The sequence below is a fragment of the Apteryx mantelli genome, chromosome 3 (genome assembly GCF_036417845.1).
Source record: "Apteryx mantelli isolate bAptMan1 chromosome 3, bAptMan1.hap1, whole genome shotgun sequence".
In the NCBI taxonomy this organism is placed as follows: Eukaryota; Metazoa; Chordata; class Aves; order Apterygiformes; family Apterygidae; genus Apteryx; species Apteryx mantelli.
This window is the reverse complement of record NC_089980.1, coordinates 139131803-139138353: the sequence shown is the minus strand read 5'-3', so window position 1 is coordinate 139138353 and position 6551 is coordinate 139131803.

Here is a 6551-nt window from a genome sequence, read left to right as displayed (position 1 = left end):
GTGAGCGAGCGAGCGAGCGAGCGAGCGAGCGGGTGAAGAGCGCGGCTTTGCGCTGCGACCCAGGAGCGAGGCAGCGGGGTAAGAGCTGCCTCCTGCGCTCTCTGCCCAGGCTCTCCTCCCCTTGCAGCGCTCTGCCTGCCTTGGGTGGCCTCCGCGGAGCCCACAAACCCCTGCAGGCTCCCTCCGGGGGCAGCGCCCGCCCCACGAGCCGCAGGGATGCGCTGCCGCTTGCCTTGCACTGTGCCCTTCTTCTTCCAGGATTGCTCTCGGCGGCCTTTGCTGCTTCTCCCGGTGCAGATTGACGCTGTCAATCTTGGGGCGCGGAGCATCGTGCACAGGGTGAGCCCAAGAGCAGAGCAGAGGCTCGGGGCCGGGGAGGTTGGTGGACGGGCACGGGAAGGGAGCTGCTGCGGAGCAGTTTGGGTGCTGCTGCCCTGCCTTGTGCGGGGAGGCTGAGGGTCGCTGTCAGGGGAGCCCTGCTAAGAGCTGCGTGCTCTGTTTTGGCTTGACCTCTGCAAACAGGACGTGGGCGCAGAGCGCTGTGCCGGCTGCACGCTCGAGGCGCCCTCGCTCTGGCGGCATGGAGCCTCGCGTGCGAGCCGTGTGCGAGCTTGTGGCACTGAGCCTGCTGCTGCTGTGCCTGCTCGACGTGCCCTGGGCCTGGAACATCGTCACGGCCCTGTGCATGGTGGTGGTCTTCGTGCCGGGCGTGAGGAGCCGCTGGCCCAAGGTAGGAGTCAGGCAGAGGCGCCTGCTTTTGCCCGCTCTGCCCTCCAGCAGCGCCTGCAGCAAGGGCACCCGCACTGGCCTGCCCCAGAACTGCCTCCACCCTCAGCTCTGCCTTCCCAGCGCAGCCCTTCCCCGAACAGGGGAGATCCAGGCACAGCTTGGCTGCTCACCACTAACCACCGCTTGCTTGGCCTCTGTAGGGGCCTCTGGACGGTGCTGGCAGCCTGGGCAATGGCAGCATGGAGGAGCCCAGAGGTGAGCAGCCCCGTGCCAGAGCGCAGCCGCGCTCGGCAGCGCCTCCTGCCCACAAACCCCCCTGCTGCCTGCGCCCACCACCCTCTGCCCCGGCTGGGGCTGCGCGCAGGGGCTGCCCTCGCTCACTGCCTCTCTGCCTCCTCTTCCAGCAGCCTCCTTCCTCCTCATGGCAGACGTGCAGGAGCCGGCAGGGAGCTGGCAGGCAGGGTAAGCGGAGCCCTTGCCTGCAGGGGGGCTGCCCCACGGCCACGGGGAGACCCACGGCGGGCACCAGGGCTTCCTGCTGGGGGACAACAGGCAGCCCTGAGCTCCCTCCTCACCTCCTTTCTCCCTCCCAGCCTCGCAAGCAAGGACGCCTTGCCCGCTGCACAGCCTCACGAGCCCTGCCTGCAGCACACAGACACCGGAGACCTGCTCTTCCCTGCCGCCCGACACACGGTGCTGCTGCTGCCCACTGCCCCCACACCTGCAGGAGTGCTGGGACAGCTGGTCAACCCCACAGCCCCACCGGCACCCCCAGCACGCCGGCGTGTGCGCTTCGGGGTCAAGCAGACCGTGCTCCTCAGCAAGGATCACGAGCTGCTCAACTTTGTGCCCAAAACCCCACACATGGACTGGCCAGCACACGTGGCCCGCAAATCCATCCTGCAGCGGGCCTGGGCACCCGTCCCGCTCGCAGGCCAAGGCGCAGCTCGGCGTCTCGCGCCCCCCGTGCAGCCCCGCGGCCCAAGCCGAGCGCGTCCCTCGGCTCCCCCGGCCCTGACGCGCTGGCCAACCGTGCAGCTCTGGCCCCCGCCAGCGCAGCCGCCCTCCCCTCCCGCTGCCCACGCTGCCGACGCTGCCGGCTGCAGAGCGGCGCTGGGCTCCCTGCTGTGCCCGGGCTGCACTTGCGGCGCCTTCCGAGGACTGCGCAAGGCCGTGCGCAGATGCGCCGCCCTCCTCGGAAGGAGGCTGCGAGCGCCCGCGAGGCGCCAGGCGAGGAGCCGCTGCGGCGCGCAAGCAGGGAGCTCAGCGCCCAGCCACAGGCGCCGTTAGCAAGCGCCCCGCTGAGCTCGACGCCCTGCTCCCCTTGGGGCCGCTGCAAATAAATTTTTTTGCACCAGTCAGTGGGAGTCGAGAGGGATTCTTCTTCCCCAAAGTCACCAATCCCCTGGATGGAAGCCATGAACCTGCACCCGTCAGCCCTGTCTCTGCCTCCAGACTCCTGGGAAGGCCCATGGAGTGAGCGCACTGTGCCCTTCTTTTTGCAGAGAAGGCTCAGGACGATCTTATCAGTGTGCAATGAGGGGAGTAAAGAAGAGGGAGCAAGACTCCTCTCAGCTGTGCTGGGTGACAGGACAAGTGGCAGTTGGCACAAACTGAAATACAGGAAATTGCACTTAAACAGAAGCAAATCCCTCTTCACTGTGAGGGTGCTTGAACGCTGGCATGGGTTCCCCAGAGAGAGTGGAGTCTCCATCCTTGGCGATATTAAAAACCTGACTGGACATGGCCATGAGCAAGCTGCTCCAGCTGGCCCAGCTTTGAGCAGAGGGTTCGGACTAGAAGGTCTGCAGAGGTCCCTGGCCACCTCAACTCTTCTGGATTCTGTGGTGGCATTTGAGATCCATGTTCACAGCCTAGTGGGCAGTGGGTCTCTGCCCTGGGGATCCAATCTGCACTGGGGCTAGAGATGAACCCCCAGGGCATGTGTGGCTGGGTAATAGAAGGCAGTGGCAGACAGCAACTCTTCTGGAAGAGCTTAAACCAACTTTTATTGACAGATCAAAACAGCATCATCCTAAAAACAACCCCAAGAGTTCCCCAGGTAGTGAGTAAGGGTCTTGCACACTTGAAGCTGAGAAAGGTGGGTCTTCAACAGCTTAACATTTCAGTGGGCTGAGGAAAGAGCCCTTCCCTCCCTCCCTCCCTCCCTCCCTCCCCAATATACACAGCAAGAAATGCCCCAGACCCAATAAATAGTGATCAGTACAAAATAAACCAGTAAACCAGTGGACCACGTTGAGCTCACACTGCACCAGAGACCCTGGCTCCATGTGAGCCTCCAGGGAAGTCCCACCACCACTGCTGGCTCAGTGGCCTTAGAAAGATGTTTGAGCTGCTGGAAACCTCCCTTCCTGGGGATGCCCAGTCCTGACTGCTGCCAGTGGCTGGTGTCCCCAGTGGTGGGATCAGCCCCTGCAATCAGGGGCAGTGACCTTCAGGGCTAGGAGGGGGGCAGTGGCGGGGCTGGCATGGAGGACAGGCATTGGGGCTGCTCTGTGCCTCGTCCCCAAGCCGGAGGGGCCTGCGTGCTCCCAGCCAGCCCTGGCTGCTCTGCCCCAGGTCACTGTTTCATCACCGTTTTCAAGTGTCCCGTGAACAAGCATTTAGGCAGCTTTCCCACAGCTCCAGCAATGCAACTCTAGCGCTTGCTCCGCTTTCCGCTGGGGCAGAGGGGCCGAGCTGCCCGGGGGGGTCACTGGTCTCTGCCCCCATTGGGCCAAGGCGTCTGAGACCCCCAGCATGGGTGCCCCATAGGAGGCAGGCAGGCATCTCCGCCAACTCAGGTGAGGGGCACAGTACAGCCTTGGGATCGGAGCCCTTCTCCAACACCATTTCTCTGAGAGTAAAAAGCCGATAAAGGGATCCACAAAGCAGAAACGCAAAAGAGGAGACACAGCAGCAGCAGCAAGAAGCTGTCCCCCAAGGCTGCTGCAAGGCAGAGGGGAGGAGAAGGGCATGGGGCTGGGGCAGGTGGTGGCGCTGGGCTGGGGGTGTGGGGAGGCCCATTTGCTTCACGCTCCCAGGAGCTTCTTGACCATGTAGCCTGGCATGCTGTAGAGGAAGAGGGCCACCATGATGAGGAGCAGCAAGGCCAGCACGATTTTGATGATGAGCCACTTGTAGCGGGTGCAGATGAGGTATTTGATGGACTTGAGTGGGTTGAGGAACCAGATAAAGGATGTGTCCGGGCGGCTGTTCGGAAAGGAAACACCTGTCACGAATGCCATGGCCACGGAAAGGGCAGGCACAACAGGCATTGCAACCAGAGCAGCAGCCACGTGAGCATCCTGTCCTATCCAGCCACGCTGGGGTGCAGCGGGCTCTCTCTGGGTTGGAAGCACAGCAACCGTCCCCACCCAGATGAGGTTCTCCTGGGGCTGCCCAAGTGCATGATCCCCCCCCAGCTCACCGCAGCCTGCTCCCACCCTGGTACAGCTCTGTCTTTCCTTTTACAAGTCCAGCTGGCGATGGAGAGGGGCACTGTGAGAGAGCCCACAGCCTCCCCGGATAACCCTTCATGGAGTGGAAGAGCCTGACCTTGAGGTTCAGGAAGGTTTCCAAGAGCAGCCAACAGAATTTGTGCCAGAAGGAGTAATGCAGGGACTTGAGGGGGGGTCAGATGAAGCTGATGTCCTGACAACTAGTACCAGAGGGGAGGAAGAGGAGGTGGGAGGCTGGGAAAGGAGGGTGGAGCTAGGAAGGGAGGGAGAGGAGGAAGAGAATAAGGAAAGGCAGGCGGGGAAGTGAAGAGAGGGCAGTGGGGTGAACCAGGAGAGATGCCTCTGCCCCTTTTATGCCCAGCACCCTCTCCACAGCCCTCATTCCTACACCCCCAGAGATGTGACACCTTCTCACCTCTCCACGCCTGGCTACCTCCCCAGGAGCCACCCCATGCAGCATCTCCCCCATGCCCAGGCATCTGCTGGGGAGAGGGGTCTCCTACTTACTTGGGTTTCTCCAATGGGTCGGGCTCGTTGCGAGCCAGCCCAGCGGGGGATTTCTCTGCCTCCTCTGCTGTCAGGAGGTGTAGTTCAGCCTCGACTTTCCCCTGTGGGGTGCAGAGAGAGGCCTGCTGAGAAACAGGCAGTGCTCCCCACCTGAGCCAGGTGCCAACCAGAGACATGGTGAGCAGAGGGCGCCTGATGTAGCAGAGGTAGGTGTGAAGGGGCTCTGCAAAGGGGTCTTCACGTACATGGAGGGTGCAGTCCCCAGGGCTCTCCCCATCCTTACCGTGATCTCCAGCTCATCGTTTTCATCCCTGGCCACGAACGGCCACCAGCCCTTCACTCGCTTCTGCTTGAAGATGGAGACCATGGGCAGCTCTGCCTCATTTGTCACCATCTCCAGGCTGCACTGCTTTGCAGTCTTGGCTCCCCGGGGAAAGTGGTTCAGGTCCAACTCGATTGCCCCTGGGAGAAGAGGAAGCACAGATGGTGGCATCCTGAGCTGTGAGTCTTTGGCTTGAGGTGGGATGGGCCAACATTTCCTGCCTCGGAGAGCGTTTCTGAGCTGGGTGTTCTGGGATCCTCCCTCACACCTGTGGCCATATATCCTCCGAGCACCACATCCTGCTTTTTTGGTCATGTTCCCACATCCTCTCCCCCTCTCCATCATCTGCTCACGGCTTCCAGCCACCCTGCACTCCAGAGCTAACTTGGGCACAAAGCTCCCAGGTTGGGAACCAAGGTATCAAGCCTATGATGTCTTTGCTACAGGATCAGCCTTTGAACAGCAGCATGAGGACAAGGGCTCTCATCCTGCCTGTTCTTACATGCAGCATCCAAAGGGGTTTGTAGGACATAGCTGGCTTAAGGGCCAGGGCTGTCCTTCCATACTCTGCTCCTGCATAAACCTTGTCTCACCCCACATGTCTCACCCTGCTCCACCAGCCATGTGACCACCCCCCCAGCCCCCAGCTTCCCTGTCACCCTAGCTCAGCTGGCCCTCCCCACTTACCGAGGAAATCATCGGCTGAGAAGTGGTCGGCATCCCAGACCTGCAGGGTGAGGCGAGCCGGGATCTTGTACTCAGTCTCGTCCCAGGAGAACATGGACTCCTTCTTGGAGATGACGATCTTCTCCTCTGCCATCAGGTAGTCGAAGGGGAAGATGTAGCGCCAGTTGAAGTTGCCTTCGCCGGTGAGCGAGTGATAATGCACGTCTGTGTCTTGCTTGTCCTCCTGCTGGCCCTTCAGCCACCTGCCGGGCCCAGAGGGGTGAGAGGGGTGGCACACATTAGCAGGAGGGACGAGAGGGCACAGGGCCATGCTGTGCATGCAGCTGGCATGTCTCCACGCCAGCAAGGCGTGGACAGACTGGAAGGACTCAAGAGTCATGAGCAATGGGCTGGGGTTGCTCAAGTCACCACGGCAGCCTCTCCAAGAGGCAACGAGGGCATGAAGGGAACAGGGTGGTGGAGGGAGAGAAATGCAAGCTGGTTATCAGGGGTCTTTCTCTGGGCAGGGGGATGTTAAATAGATGGAACGGAACAGAGAGCATTGCTGGGAAGTCTGGAGCAGAGCTTGCTGGAAGGATGTCTTCATCCTGCGCTGGTGGAGCAGACTGGCCCGGGTGAGGCTGTAGAGACCATCTCACTCTGGCACGGGGTAGTCTGACTACTCCTCACATCAGGTGTCCATGCAGAGGCAGCTCTGCCTGCGCTGGTCACCACAGGCTCCCTGTATCAGTGCACATCTCTCCAAGCCCATCAGAGGGATTTAGGGCCTGATGCAGCTCGTGTTTTAGGGTCGTGTTGTCTCTGCTGACCAGATCTCCATCTAAGGGACCTGAGGTGCCCAGCTC